Source organism: Empidonax traillii, unplaced genomic scaffold (genome assembly GCF_003031625.1).
Source record: "Empidonax traillii isolate 1590-97213 ecotype Southwest subspecies unplaced genomic scaffold, ASM303162v1 scaffold282:size975252, whole genome shotgun sequence".
NCBI lineage: Eukaryota > Metazoa > Chordata > Aves > Passeriformes > Tyrannidae > Empidonax > Empidonax traillii.
The window spans coordinates 253,549-270,156 of NW_020955475.1; the positions used below are offsets into that span (position 1 = coordinate 253,549).

The following is a 16,608-nucleotide window of genomic DNA, read 5'->3' on the forward strand; positions in this document are numbered from 1 at the left end:
CAGTGAAGTAAATAGTGTTCCAGTAGCACAGCCCATATCTGTGCACAGTCTCTTCAGAATGAGATGAGGTAGTGCTGTTAGAAAAAATAAATTATTTTAAATTAATTCTTTGTTGCTTTCACAGCTAGATCTTAATTAATTGGTACATGAACAGGATAGCGCAGGCCGGTTGCTACTCTAGGGCGGCTGATTATCTGTCCTGTCCTGTGATGTCTAGTCCTTTAATATTTATACATATCTTCATGGATATTTTTAAACTGATATTGGACCTACAGTCCAGGGTGTAATTCTGTCATTTCACAAGCACTGTCTAGTTGTAGAACAAGGTATATAAACCTTTACATTTCACTTGATTTGGATAGTATTTTCAGAACAATTGTTAGAAAAAGTTTCAGTAACAGTCACTAAATGCACAGATGCACTTGTTCCTATATATGAATTCCATATTATAATAGAAGTAAGTCTCCTGATGCTGTGCATTCAGTTTGATTATTATTGGATTTATTGAATGGTTAAGGTTACTCAGCCTTTGGCCTTGAGCTGTTGTAGCACACCTCAGGTTGTAAGCAAATTGCGTACAAATGCCCTGCTTGTTCTGTCTTGCTGCTTGATATATTCTTTGGAATAAGTTAGTCTCATAACAGGCAGGCACATCACAAGGCAAAAAAGTATTGGAAGAGATGAAATATTAGCCTTGTAAAGCCCTTCCCAATGTTGAGTCACTTATCTTTCATAGAAAGTAATACATATGGAAATCAGTGGCATGCTTCTGCTTTAAAGAATTTTGCAGAATGTTTGGATCTGAAGTGCCCTTGTGGTGGATCTGCACTGTCATGTGATGATAATATTTGAGCCCCCTTTTCAAGGGGAGGAAGTGAAAATCATTGGTGGAGGGATGCCTGCACCCAAAAAGTCATCACCAGTGAATTAAAACATAACCATTACCTTTAATGGTAGTGACAGTCTGGAGTGCATTTTTAGGGTCACAGAGTCAATATGGTGCCATTTTTATGGTGGTTTATTTTTTATGTGGTATTTCTGAAGAGTTACACCAGTGCCTCCTTTGGAACAAAGGTACTCTTTCCCTGTGAAAACACCCTTTAGTTACATAATTTTGAATACTCAGCAGCTCACTAAAAGAAATATAGTAGAAACAAGAAGATCATTTAACTTCTGTGTAATGAAGAACTTCATTCTTCCAGAGTATATATTGCAGTGTACACAACAGAGAAATTACTTGAGGATCAACCATGGTTTGTGTTGCTGGAGCCTTATAATAGTATTACTTAATGATAGATGCGTTCATACATTGCTCTGCTCATATTAGTTTTTATTATGTTACAGAATATCCTACTATTACTGTGGGCATGATACCAGGTTTTAGAAAGAACTGTCATTTTGGATAGCTCAGTATTTATCTGTTGGCTCAGTATTTATCTCTTTAATGAGACTGTATGCTATTGTATCTTGATACATTCAGTAAACCTAAAATGTATTTGTAGGTCTGTATAGGCATTTTGTATGGATGATGGATTCAATCTTATTAGAGAGTTGCTTTGATTTCTTCGATAATTTTTAATCCTTTGTGCCCAAAATGGCAAAGTATAGTTCTTACTATCTTGTGATGACAAGCCTGGACTACTAGAACGTGCAATCTAAATAAATAAGGCAGTGTCAAGAGTCTTCAAACCTAGTAGAAAATCTTTCAATTTAGTGATGACAGTGAGCTTACGGAACTAATTTCCAGCCTTAAAATGTGCCAAATATAAAGCACTATTTTATTTGCTCCATTTGCAGTATTCCTTCACAAGTCCGTCCTGTCTGCAGGACACAAACAGTGTATTCAGGCTAGCTTGTGAGAATAAAAAGAAAGGATTTGTCACTTGCAGCCCTCTTTGTTTGGAACTCACGGCGGGTTTTGAGGACATCCACAGGTGTATGTGGAATGGTGATTTTCATATTTCGTTTTCCATATTGTGATCATTAGCAATCACAGAGAAATTAAATCATACCACTCAAAGAATATGGAAAGCTGTACAGAATGCTAATAAAGTGAATCATGAATTTTTAAGCTCTCAGAGGATGATCTAAAAAGAAATTGATTAATCACTGTGCTAAAATAATATAACACCTTGAAACAGACTTTTACTTTGGTGAACATCGTAAGACAGTGGTTTAGTATCAATCCTGGAAGGCAGTATTCTCCATAAAGTAGGTCTGGCTCAGTAATGAGTTTGCTCTTATGTTAATCACTTTAAAATCATTTTAAGATTTCTCTTATATTCATCTTCTGCTTAACTTGCTGCACATGTGTACACACTCAGCAAATGAAACCTTTCCCTGAATTTGATGGAATTTGTTGTTAGTTCACTCATCTGTGGCAAGAAAACAAAACCTTCTCTGCTCAGTAAGAAAGGTGGCTGTTGAGACATTTCTCCCGATCTTACCACAGTTATTCTTTCTATCTAGGATGAGAAACTAGCGTTCCGCACTTTGATAGAAAAGGGTATGTGGAGTTTTACTGTATTACAGTAGTAAGAACCGTGGCATATCCCTCCAGAAATCTTGGCACTGCAGTCAGCAGGCCCAGAAACACGAGCATGGTTTTGCAGTACAGCCTCTGTCATGAAAGCTACTCCATCACTTAAGTAAATCTTGAGCCATCTTGCTGTGGAAAACTGACAGTTTATAATTTTTCTATTTTTTTCCCTTTTTTTTTTAACACTTTCACTCTGCAAAAAAATGTGCTGTAGGGAAAATGGTAACAAAGCAATTGCATTCTTTGTGATAAATTACATAGAAGCAGTAGGATGCATGAGAGGCTTACTAGAACTATGGTTTAAAAATAAATTTCATATATGAACATAATATTTAAGGCTTCGAAACAGGTTAGCATAGTATGTGGCACTAAACATATTTAAAGAAATAAAGTATAAATGTAAAATAAAGGCTGTGGCGTCTTAATCAAAATTAGATTTCACAGACTATAGTGAAGTAGAGTTGTGAACTCTGAGAGATTGCTTCCATTTGCTGTTAATGTTCAGCTCTCATGCACTGGGTTTTCTGCCCTGAAAGAAAAATATGAGTTTTCTAGAATAATCCAGCTTTTCATTCTATTTTGCAGCCTTGTCTAAGCAGATGAATCTGATAACTCCTTAAACAGGAAATTTGCCAGCTGAGAGAAACCTAGAGGGCAACAAATGGGCAGTGATGACAGAATGTCTTGAATGCTGAGAATGTTGTTTTGATTCCACACTGTTTAAAAATATATTTGTCTAGTGGAAGGTAAAATGTTACACAGATAACACAGGAGATTTCCTAGGCATCACACACACACACACACACATGCAAACACAGTATTTGTTTGGATTTTTTTTCTGTAGGCTTAACCCAGATAAATTAAATTACAAAAGCTCTCAAAAAAAAAAAAAAAAAGGCTGGGGGAGGAGGCAGGACACAAAACAGTGAAATCAAAGCAACTCTGCCTTAAGGCTGCAGAGATTTCCTTATCTAATCCTGCTGTTTCTAGGTATTGCAAAACATATGGCTCACCTTTAGGGGCAGTCCCCAAACAGTGGGAGATGTTGCATCCCATCTGTGCTGCAGCAACTGGAGGTGCAATAACAAGGTGAATTGAGGACGCCAAGATGACTGTGTTTAAACTCATTGCTGTTTTACTGAGGTGGTGTTGGGGGGAGGGTGGTGGGGCGCATTTAGTTTGGGTGGGGTTTTTCAGCTAACCTGTGGATGTGCCTCACAAGTCTGAACACAGATACTGCTGGAGGGGTAATTGTTTTGAGGAAACTTGGCAGTCTGAATCAGGAGTAAAAATTTTAGGATCCTAGATATTGGGAAAAGAAAGGGAAAAAACCTAAGAACAAAGACATTTCTCTATCTCCCACATTTTTTTCTGGCAGCAGCTGGACTGGCTGAATAGGCTCCTGTCCTCCACTGTCCACAGCTGTTCAGTATTGCTCCCATGAGACTTGGTTGATCATGTAGTGACTCCCTAACCTGATTTGTTCACTCTAATATACCTTAGTTTAAACACTTTTTAACACCAGCTCTCTGAACTCTTTTAATAAGACTCATTTTGATATTAACACTTATTCCTGAGATACTGAGGGGCAGCAGCATTCAGGAGGAATGTGAGGGAAGAGTGATTATGAGAAACAAGGGAATAAGGCTACACCAGGCTTCATTCAGAAGCAGCAGCTTGACGACAACCTGAAATTGCACACTACAGTGCATAGAATGGGGAATATAGCTAGACTTACTGCTACCCTGATGAAAATGAACTTTTTAATACCTGTTCTCCAAAATTTCTAAGCCAAGCTTCCGAGTCTCCTTGTCTGTGCCTCAAAATTTTCCCGAATCATTTCAAAGGCCAGGGCCAAAAAAGGCTTAACACCTTGCATCTCAATAAAACACTTAAATGTAAACTGACATGCAAAAACACTCTTAATGATCCTTTTTTTTTTGTTGCTATAGTTCTTTGATTTCAGTGAGTCTTTTTGCTATTAGGTCTTTCCTTTCCTGCTAATGTAGTACAAAAAACCCCACTCATTATAATGAAGATTGCATATTCATACCCAGCCTTAGGCATCAGCATCCATATACATATACTTAAGTTGGAATCAAAGTTAAGTGGCATGAATGTCCTTGACATGTTCTGTCATGAAATAAAAAGATTTTGTTTCATTTAATATAGCAGAATAAAAGCAAATATCATTCTGTGCTAATGCTTGCTCTCACTTTTCATAGTTTTGTCAATTTGCAGAAGAAGAGTTTAGCTTCCAAGATGAAAAGACTGACAGGTTTCCGGAACTGCAGGCCACTTCCCTTTCATTTTGAAGTCAGTGGTAATTGCACTTCTGAGACCCTGGGAAAAATCACCTTTTAGTGCTGCCTAAAAGTAGCATCATACTGGCTGCATAAAATTCAGTGCTATAAATTGTAAATGAAGGTGCAGTGTAGTGTTATATTAGGGCATATTTGTATATATACAAATTTAGGCAGTCTGGATTGTGATTTGAATTATTGTCATGATCTGTATTACTTTCAGATGTTCTAAATTTATTACTTTAGCATTTCAAAAACGAGTACTATTATTTATTGAAGAGACCTAGAAGAATTTATTTAATAAAATTATTGCACAGGGAAGCTTTAAACAATGTGAGGCACTTCACAGTGCTGGAAGTAATAGATGCTTTTTCCCTTTCCGCTCTTAAGCTCTTTGCAAGATCCTTGTAAGGTTTCAAGAAATTATGTTTGCAGCAACAGAATCAGCATCTTTGGGCTTTTGTGCTGGACTAGCAAGGGCTGAGGAAGCTTCAGGAAAAAGGAAAGAGAGTTAACTTTGTGGTTTTCTGCATTTCAAAAGTCCTTCTCCCTCCTCAACAAGTTTAACTAATTAGTCGAATTTTCAAAATTTGGTGTGGTTTTGCATTTGCTTTGTTTTGTTGTGTGATTCAGGTTTTTGTTTTGGTTGTTTTTTTAATTAGAGTTTTGATGCTTGATTCAGATTCTTTTTGCTAATGTTTTTGGAACATACTTGGTGAACTTTACTATGTCTGAACATACCATGAAATAGGGACTGTAAACCATGCATTGACTGAATCATTGGATAACCAGTCACTAATACTAAGATCTTGAGTGCTCTTTCTGTGTGTCCCTTCAATGAAGTACAGTCTAGAGAATGATTAAAAATCTGTCAGCTTTAGTAGCTAAAATATCTGTTAAATAAGATAGAAAATTGAAATAAAAGAAACCAAAGATGGCTAGATCATACCATTTATGATATCAAAATTGCATTAAACCATAGAACATCATCTATATTGAGAGATAATACTTTACTGAAACTCATTAAAGAAATTTATCCTAGTCTCATTACACAAACAAGCTTTACTTGTATATACTAGTCAATATTCTCATATATGCTATCAAAAGAGGTGAATTTTGTCTCAGTGTAGAGGTATGGATACCCATTTAGTCCTGTAAGGGCATATGATGATGAGACAGCTAATATCAACCATCAGTTTAATCAGATTAACGAATCCAGAGGACCAAAATGTAGAGAAGTCATTTCTTGTAATATGCAGATGGTAATTTTGAAGACTTTTTCCTGAAATTTTACTTCTACTGCTGACTCTTACAATATTTTATTTAAAACTTCAAAGGACTGAAATTACCTAGGTTCTTGGACAACTCAGAGGACTGGGTTCCTCAGACCAAGAAGACCCCAGACCGGTGCTCTTTACCACCAAGTCTGTATGATGTTTTTTGGAGGGTTTTTTTGTCTGTGTGATTTTGAAATGCTCGGGTTTTTCACAGCGCTGTTTACTGCAGATTAATTCATGCTCCTGCTCTTTTTTTTCATTGAGTGTATTTCTCTAGCCAGTATTCTCAGCTGCATTTTTCATATCCAGACAGTATAACCTATTAATCTGTCATGCATTTTAAGTGGGGGAAGATTAAAATTCACAAAGTTAAACTGTAATTTAATTTAATTTAATATAAATAGTTTTTACTCCTATATCTCTACAATGATTTAGGTAAAAGGAAAAGGTAATGTTGAGAGGTAATCTGCAGTATAACAAAAGTGTTCTATATCTTTAGTTATCAGTCTTAGCTTTGTTACAGTTGCTTAACCAGAATAAGCTTTATATGATCTACAAGATGCCTCATGTTTGATGCTTTTAAGACCTTGGATCTGTCTGGATTCAACATGTAAGTTTGTGCCTTGCTGTTTTTTATTAAGCTCCTTATTTTCTATTTAAATAACACAACAAGCATATTTAGTTTTAGTATGGAAAGATTATTATTGTAGATCATATGATAATTCAGATTGGAAGGGACTTCAGGAGGTCTCTAGTCCAACACCATCTTCAAAGCAGGGCCAGCTTTGGGGTCAGTGCCAGCTGCTCTGTGTTTGGTCCAGTCAGCAGTCCAAAGATGGAAAAAGCACAAACGTTGTTTTACAAGAAACTTTGTTATCTTTCTAATGCTGAAGATAATATTTATTGAATATAAAAATCTGATCTTCAAATGGATATTACAAATGAATGCTCTGTTAGTAGATAAATGTGTTAGGTCACTTCTGCCATATTTTTTTAGAACAGACATTTTGCACTCATAAAACCCTCTGAATTTTTGCAGTATCTTACTGCTTAGCATACCATGTCCTTCCAGGTGTACACTTCTTCCATACAAAGCATGGAGGTTAGTGGACTATGACTCCAGCCATAAGTTTTATTCATAGATGATCCCTCTCTTCTCCTCAAACTCTTTTTTTTCTGCTTCTATTAAAAAAAACTTCAGAATTCAGTGTAACTATTTAACTATAAGCTGCTGTAAATTTTCTGCTGATTTAAAGGGAAGAATAATTTTGGAAGTGCTTTAAAGAGATAACATTTACCTCAAGAATTAAAAAATTGTCTCAGAATTAATACCCAGGGAATTCAGCTTTACCAACAGTATAGCAAGCTTCTTCATAAATCATACAAATGAAGTCAGTGTTACACTTTTTGCTTGGCAGAGATGGTTTCTTACTTAGGAAATTCAGGACCTTGAGCTGTTTTATTAAAAATTGCTAAAAACAGGAGAAGATTTTTTGACATTTTTTGCTTCGGAATGTTCTTTTGATTAGATCTGACATTTCTTCTGCTCAGTACCACTGCCTTTCAAAGGAGTCTGTGTTAACAGGAGTGTGAAATTCTGCATTTCATGTGAAAGGATGACTGACAAGTGTTAAGGTTCGTATGGTTCAGGGCAGCCCTTGCTCAGGATACTCTCTGCCTGTTTGTGGGAGTAGAGAATACACTAAACAGAGGAGATGAGGCTGGGAAGGAAGAGGCTGTCTTTGAACGACAGGGAAGTTGGCTGGCTGATGTGCAGGTGTCAGTATCTCTGGGATGAGTTTTCCAGCTTCAGGCCGGAGGGAAGGAGTGGGTGGAGAGTGCAAGTGAAACTGAGATTTCTGCTCTGGGGTGCACATGAAGAAATCTCAAGCAGCTCAGTTTTTAATAACCTGCTCAGTACTTTTCCAGGCAGTGGAAGGACCTGTGATTGCATTTTTGAAATTCAAGTCTGGTAATGTCCAAGTAGGTGCTGTTCTTCAGCGCTTTTCTGAGATGAATGGTTAGTGCTTCTCCCAAGAAGTGCTGGCTGGACCTCATCTTGCTGCTGTTGCTTGATTCACAAGCTAAATCAGTTTAGATCACTGAATATATTTATGTGTTTCATTGTTGAATGTTCAAACGTATTGGTTAGGCTCACGTAGAAGTACAAGGAGTCCTTTCTTCTTGTTTTGTTGTTTTGCAACATTGAGATTTTCTGTGTCCATGATGAAAACATCCAGAGGAAATAAGCAGATGAAACAGTGCTGCTGCTCTAGCTGGGTCCTGTGATTCCAAGCCAGGATATGTATTATTGACTGCAGTACAATGGATCTAGAAAAAGGGCACTTTTTAAAACCCCTCTTTTTCTACATCTTCCTACTGGTTATTACCATCTTTGTCCCTTTTATTTCCTGTCTCACAACTTGTTAGAAAGGAAGCATAAGAGTATAACATCCCAGAGTAATTATTTTCATTGTTAAAAAAAAAAAAATTGATGAGAATTTAGCATTTTTACAATTATTTCATTTTCACACCACTGCACATTTCAGAAGACCTTGCTTGCAGTCCCTCTGCAGAGGTCCACTTATTAGAATCTGTCTGGAAATAAAAGTCACAGTGATAAAATGGTTTTGTTACAACATTAGAAAATTCTACCTAAAAATTTGATAAATTTTTTTGTACTTCTGTGAGAATTCTCTAGCAGCTTTCAAAGTGCATAGTTCTGTGGCAGCATAATGTTCAGTTCAAGTCTATTCAAATATAATTCAGACAGCTTTAAAACTTCTTTAGTCACCCATTGTTCAGAAAGATGTGCAAGAAGTAAATAGTATGGAGAAATTTTAGCTCGACAGCTGTAGCCAGACCATCTTTAGGAAGGATGCCCTGAGAATTGTCCTCTAATGCAAACTTCTCTAAACTTTTGTATGGCTGGAAAACTTACAAAAGTTCTCCATGTTTGTGTGTTTCCCTGCTAATTTTGGCATTGTACAGTTCCATAATGCATACATTTCATTTCCATTTTCTGCCTGATAGCTCCACATTTTATACTTAGTGGGCTAGTGAAACAAATGATATTGTTCAATCCTAGGAAGAGATAAACGTGTTATATGTGTGGTTCTCTCCCCACTCTTAATACAGGTTTTTTCTTTGCAGAAATGTACCCAATAAAGCACAAATCAAGATGTGGGCCTGAGAAATATTATTAGTAGAATGGGTCCATAGTGCCAGTGATTCAGTCATCTGTCAGCCTGATAAATGGATTAGTGTAAGAGGTGTTCCAGTGGGGAAATGCAGCCCATAGGGCTTCCAGCTAATTATATTTAAGTTGTTTAGTACTGCTGGGAAGCAGCATCCAGGCAATTACTGAAAGCTTTGATGCAGTGTGCACTATTAGAGTGTACGTTCAGAAACTCATTACCCTTTCGTGCTTGTGTTGGATGGATTCTAGGAAGTTGACGTGAAACAGAGAGCAGGAATCAATAACTAGAAAGGCATTTTAGTTAGCTTCTGATCCATTTCCTGATTCAGCAGCTTCTAGCCTAGAGCATTTCATACAGTTGCTGTAATGTAAGGGGAAAATGTGACTTAAATATATTAATGACTGCATATATATGTGTATATATATATATATATATATATATATATTCATCTTGTTTCAAGGATATGTAGCTGAAGTTCCACCCAAAGTTTTGAGAGGTCCTTTGGGAACAAACTGCTGCCCAAATCCCGTGTGACATGTCCACAGTGCCTGCCATCTCTGTTCCTCCAAAGTTGATCGTAGTAATTTCTCCTAAAACCTGACCTTGCAGTGAGTATTGATGCCTCCACAACATCAAGACTGTATTACCACAGTGCCCATCATATTCCACCTTCAAAATCTCTTGGAAACTACAGCTAGTCCAAACCAAAGCTGATGATATTGGCAAGACATATTAAATCTTATTTAAGAAGATTGTACTGGCTCTGTCTCTTTGCTCTGTGGGCTGCAGTTCACATTACTGGTGCACCTTGAGAAAACTCCACAGACTTTGCATCATTCAAATATGGGAAACAGCAAATCCTTTCACATACTGCTCTCCAGTTGGGTACCTCCAAGATGTGGGTGCTGCAAGCAACACGGTATTTGCACAACTAGGGGCCAAAGACTTGGAAGTTCATTTCTTAGGTTAGAATGACAGATCTGCTCAGGGCAAAAATTACATGAATTAAATGAAATTGTGTGGTTTTCTTTTTAATCCTGCACTCACTATTAAATCAAGTAATGGTGACTGTTAGGGCAGTGCAGAGGAGGCTGCATTTCTTCTTTTCTGTTTCTTCTTCTATGCTTTTGCCTGAGGTAGAACTAAATAGACAAATGAAAGGATTACACTTCAATGCTTCTGAAGGGGATAATTCTTTCCCACCTACCTGCAGTATCATAGAATTAATAATTAAACTCCTTTCTTTATGTTTCCATCACAACAGTCCTAGACGTGCTATGGGATTTGTTGCATGTTTTATAAAGTTCAGCAGAAATCTTATGAGTTACCGTCAAGAGAGAAGTTTGGGTGTGGGTTGTGTTTTGGGGTTTGGTGGTGGGTTTTTTTTTTAATATGGACTTGTTAATTAGAAAAATGGCATTTGGTTTGCCTGAGAGTTGGTAAAATAAATGCTGTGCTGTTTGGTATGTGTAAGTCTTTCTGATAAAAAATTATCAGAATTGCTGTGTTGTAGGCCACAGCACCCATGAATCCATCTGGGTACTGCAGAAAATCCTCTTACAGTGCTAAGCATTTGCAATCTTGGTACCTGCTTTGGTTACTGACAGCTAAGCTTTTCATAAACTCATTATTACCACTGAAAGTTCAGGCCTATCAAATAATGGTAGATAACTCATGTATCTCCTGTCCCCGAAACTATTACACGTGGTGGAGAGAATGTCTACTACAGTCAAATACACAGCTGAAGCAGTTGAAGCGCCTGTGCAGGCAAAGTGTTGACAGTGGTAAATGATTTTGAGAGTTGATGCTGTAACTGTGTCTTCCAGTCTGGCTCTAAGACTGGTTGGATTGAGTCACTGTTTGGAATGCTAAGAGTTAATTTATCTCTAAAGAAGCCTGCGTAAAAGGGGTAGCAGAGTACAGCCAAATTAATGAGCCCGATGCTTCTGAAATTCTTAATTTCATCATGTCCACTAGCTTTGACACAGGTAGTTAGGATGAGAAGAGTTTCCTCTTGCAGTTTGGTTTTCCCTGGAGACACTTGCTTCAAAGTGACAGCCCCGGCTCTGTGAGCTGCACCTGAAAGACTGATGTATTCTGGGGAGAGGCTTTCAAGTCTTAAGTATTTTAAGTTTTTGTGGGAAGGGATGGGTTATTTCTGAGGGTATTTTTGTTGCTTTGGCTTAGATTTTACCATGGGAAAACTTTGTGCACTAGAACTATAGTGAAGATTTATTTCAAAGTTGATATTCTGATTTTTGGCTGATTCATGACTTTGTTTCCTTCATCAAATCTGAGCATTTATCTATAGTAGATTTAAAATAAAAAACCCTTTCTTAACTTCCTTTAGAGGAAGCAGCTGTGGGGGAAATGATAGATACGTAAGTGTCGAAAGAGGGAATTTATCATAGCAAACCATTAAATAGTGTTTATTTACTCTATAAGACCTTAGGGCAAAAACATTAACATTCAGGGATTGTGTGGGTTTTTCTGAGCAGAATTTGCAGTTCCAGTGCATAGGTACTCCGTGGAAACAAGATAGAGAAACCCAGCGTGTTGTGTTGTGTTGTGTTGTGCTGAAAGTGGTGGTCGCTTCTGCTCCACGTGCCTGCAATGCCATCCATGATCCTTGCACAGAGCACTTGCTGGTCATGCCCCAAGGGAGCCACAGCTGTGGTTATACCAATGAAATTATATTTATATATAATGTAAATCCATAAAGAAACAAAAACCCTAGCACATCAGCACAAGTTTTGCAAATGTTGGAATGTTCTCTTCACTCCATTGTACACTTTTTAGGAATTGCTTTAGAAAATATATTTTAGGTTATTTTTTGCAGATAGGTGGCATAATTATTGATGTCCTGTTAGAATCTTCTATATAGTCATGGTTTACTACGAGTATACTCCCCCAGGGATAGTTTGAAAATATTAAAGCTGTTTATCTGTTTGAAAGAAAGCAAAATATTTGTGTTGTGCACCAGATGTCCTACATTTCTTTCCCTGAGATACAGTGAAATCTGTGGAAACTGCTTTTGTAATTCAGTGTTTGTTGAAGATGGCCTGTTTAGCATTTAAACTTCCAGTGCCTCTAAAAGCTAGAAAGGAGAGGGGATAATAAATAGTCACCCAATTAATGTTTTTTTTATTATGAGACAGAGTTAAGAAGAGTAATTATGACTGGTTTGGTTTCTCCTCATCTCTATTGTTTAGTAAAAAGAAATAAAATTATGTAGCTGGAACTATGCAGAAATAATACTTAAATCAACATGGAAAAATATTTAAGCACCTAAATCTATTTAAAGGACTTGAGTAGGATTTACTAAAACATCTTCCAAAATTATGTGATCAATTACTCCGAGTTTAAATTGAAAGTAAAACTACTGTACTGTTTAGGTGCTCTTACCCCATGCCACCTGCACAGCTGATAATTTCAAGTGCCCCCTATAAATCTGACCCCCAGTTTCAGTTTCCATGGTTTTGCTTCGCAGGGGTTGTGTCCAGTGGAGTAGCTGAGAGGTGCACGGAGATCAACAAACACGTTTATATACTGTTTGGTTGTCTTTTGTGTTTTCAAACATAGTGCAAATCCAAAGTCAAACCACGTGTAACAGATTTACAATTAGTAAAAATGAACGAAATTTTTGTAACTTTTATTTTTGGTTAAATTTCCTGGCAGCTTAGCACAGCCCAAGGCATAGAGTAGCAACAGCACCAATGCTAGCTAAATGAACACTTCTAATATCTCTCCTTATCCCTTCCTTAGGGGACAAAATTTTTTAAGGTTGCTAACTGTGAGATCACTTCAGTGTAACATTTAGGCCATTTCTTGTTTTTATTTCTGTTTCTTCTTCTATTGTCCCCATTACTTGTGTGCTCTGAGTGAGGCTGTTGCTTCTTGCAGGGAGAGAGCTGGAAGCACACTGCAGGGCCACAGCAGCTCCTGGATTTTAGCTGAGATGGGGAACTGCTTGGCTAACCCACTGAAACACCCCAATAAGAAGGTTTTTCTGCCCAGAAAGCTTACTGCCCATAGGGATGGGACTAGCAAGTAGTTAAAAGCATGAAGCGCTGTTATTTATTGCTCTCTGCACAGAGAGCATAGTCTGTATTGCCTGCCTTTAGTCATCTTACTGATGCCCTGAGTGACAAGGCTTGTGAAGAGAGCTCCTGCTGCCACACTCCTGTGACTGAGTCCTTTCAGCTCATGGAGGGAAAAATAAGCTTCCTAAATAGAAACCAGAATATTATTCACAGCAAAACTTAGTCCACCTGTCTGTGGAAGGATAGCTGTAGTTCTCTGAATCTTTATCTATCTGTGTGAAACCCAATAACTTGTATATGACTGCAAGATATCTTGCATTTTCACAAAAACTCATCTTGTAGAAACATCCTACTAAAGCTTGATATCAACAAGTGTAGAATCTCTGCATTCTCCTTTGGATAGCTGCACTAATGGTTAGTCACAGGTGATAAAAAACATGTACTTTATTTCTCACTTAAATTTGGTGTCAACTTCCAGAAGCTGATTTGTTTTATGCACACCCTTCAGTAGATTAACAAAAGCCAGTTGGTACTTAGAATATTCTCCTCATGAAAATGCTTAGGTGCTGTAATTAGGTCATCATCTTTTTTTTGGTGATAAACTATACAAGTTGAACTCTCCAGATATTTTATATTAACACTTTTGTAGCTGTATTCTGTGATCTCTGCTGGTAGGGATTTTTTCAATTTCTTTCTTAATTGTGAAGACCTTATCCTACTTTAAGTAGGGATAGGTTGCAATACTAATATCACCAAAGAAGGTTTAAAAGAACATTTTCTGTCTTTGCATACTGTTTGTTTCAAAGCTCATATTGGTACTTAATTCTGTTTGAAATCCCATTTGAAGAAACTCTTTTGTTGTTGAATAAAACCTTATAGGTAGGGGCATCTGCTAGCATGGCCAGTTACTGCAGTCATCTATACATGCTCTCAGCTAGTCGTAAGGGAAATTTATATAACTTTTCCATGTTACTGACACTTATAAGTAATAAAATAATAATAAAGAAATTGTATCTTTTCGCCTCTAGGATATCTCTTTCCTTTCGTTTTTCACTTTTTCAGCAGAGAGCTAGTATGAACTTTTTTGGCAAGAAGTTGTCTGGTATGGTAACCAAGGCTGGTCTTAGGAAAGGATTTGATTAGCTCTTCCAGCCTGTGTTACCAGTGCTACCTCCTCTGATGCTTTCTGCCTGCTCTGTAGCAGCATGGGAAGATGAATAGCCTTTAGGTGATCCTGTCACGGATAAAAACCGCCAGGGATCCAGTTCGTAAGATTTGTAAACAGAACAAATGAAAATATGACCCAGCCAATTTATGAGTATAATTATGATAGAAAGTATTAATAGAATTTTTTCAATAACCATTCTTCCATCTACAGTGCTACAGTATGAATGTCTGGTATTCTACAGTGTCCTTTAAACTCAATAAATCTTGCAGAAGCCTACAGTACAAATATTTTCTTGGTGGTTGACATGAGAGCAGCCTCAGTATGTGTTAGATACTGTTGCATAGCATAATGGCAAGAGTATTTAATGGAGATAATTTTAATATAATAGTATTCTTAGCAATTTTCCCATGAGGCATGGAGAAGTAAAAATCCTCTAATTGTGGCTTGGATTTTTAGATTTTGTATTTACACACAGCTATGCTTCTTGAGGTTTTGGGATTTTTGGTGTTGTGTGTTTTGTTTTGTGGGGGTTTTTTGTTGTGTTTTTTTTTTGTTTGTGTGGGTTTTTTTTTTGCTTAAACACAATATTCTCCACAGAAAAATGAAGTGGGAGACAAGTTGTGGATTCCCCAACCCTGGCAGTGTTCAAGGCCAGGTTGGGTGGGTCTTTGAGCGGCCTGGTCTAGTGGGAAGTGTCCCTACCCATGGCAGGGAGTTGGAACTAGATGGTCTTTAATGTCTCTTCAAACCCAAATGATTCTATCAATCTATAATTATAAGATGGGATGGAGAGATAAGAACAGTCATCACAGAATGCCATCTGAGAATGAGATAGGTAATTAGATAGGTAGCCACATAGATTGAGATTTGTATGCATTCAGTAGACTAACTCAGAAAACCTATGGGCTTCTAGCTTGTCTTGTTAATACTTTGTGTTACCTAAGTAGGATTTATTGTCCCTTGTGTAGTCATTCACCTCTGATTAGAATAGATGTAACTCTTCCTGAAGTGAGTAGTAGTTGGTTAGGTGGTGTACTTGCCTCACAGTAAACTAAATGAAAACATGTTGTATGTAGTACTGTAGACTGAGAATTAGAGCTGCATTTATGAAAGCTTCTCCTCATTATGTGCTTAAATATGTTACTTTTTAAATTGATTATATCAGAAAATGATACTTATGTATAGTTGCCATGGTTTAACTTGAACTGGTAACTAAGTACCACACAGCCACTCATTTCCCCTAACCATCCCAGTGGGATGGGGAGGAGAACTGGAAAAAGGTGAAACCCATGTGTTAAGATAAAGAGGAGTTTAATAATTGAAATAAAGTAAAATATAATACTACTAATAATTATGATTGCAATAATGATTAAAAGGGAGATAACAGAACAAGAGAGCAATAAAACCCAAAAAGGACAAGTGATGCACAGTACAGTTGCTCACCACGTGCTGACCAATGCCCAGTCCATCCCCAAGCAGTGAACGGCCCCCTCCCAGCCAATTCCACCCAGTTTATATACGGGGCATGACATTCTCTGTATGGAATATCCCTTTGGCCAGATCAGGTCAGCTGTCCTGGCCGTGCTCCTTCTTGGCTTCTTGTGCACCTGCCCGCTGGCAGAACATGGGAAATTGAAAAGTCCTTGACTTAGGGTAAGTGTTGCTCAGCAACAACTGAAACATCAGTGTGTTATCAACATCATTCTCATATTGAATACAAAAGACAGCATTGTACCAGCTACGTGGAAAAAAATTAACTCATTCCCTGACAAAACCAGGACAGTAGTCTTAAATCCATCAGGCGTTTGTGTGGAAGAGGGTAATTAATTTTAAAAGTCTCCAATGAATATCTCATTTCACTTTACAACATTTAATTATTAGATTACGTTGACAAAAATTGAGCATAAAACTTCAGGCTTGAAACAGAGGAGTAGGAAGCTAATCAAGATACATGGTGCTCAAATGGCAGAGGAAATAAGAAATAAGGCTTTACTCATCACACTCGATGGCAGGCATGGAAAAGTCTGCAAATGGGTTTATTATTGCAGAAGAATGTCAGGCTGTCTTTCATGCCTGAT

General features: G+C 37.4%; 1 protein-coding gene across 4 annotated transcripts in view; it reads left to right on the top strand.

Annotated features, from left to right (window-relative positions):
• Positions 1–16,608, top strand: part of TBL1X (transducin beta like 1 X-linked) — a 200,185-nt gene that overhangs the window by 96,691 nt on the left and 86,886 nt on the right. The gene's annotated exons all lie outside the window — the stretch shown is intronic.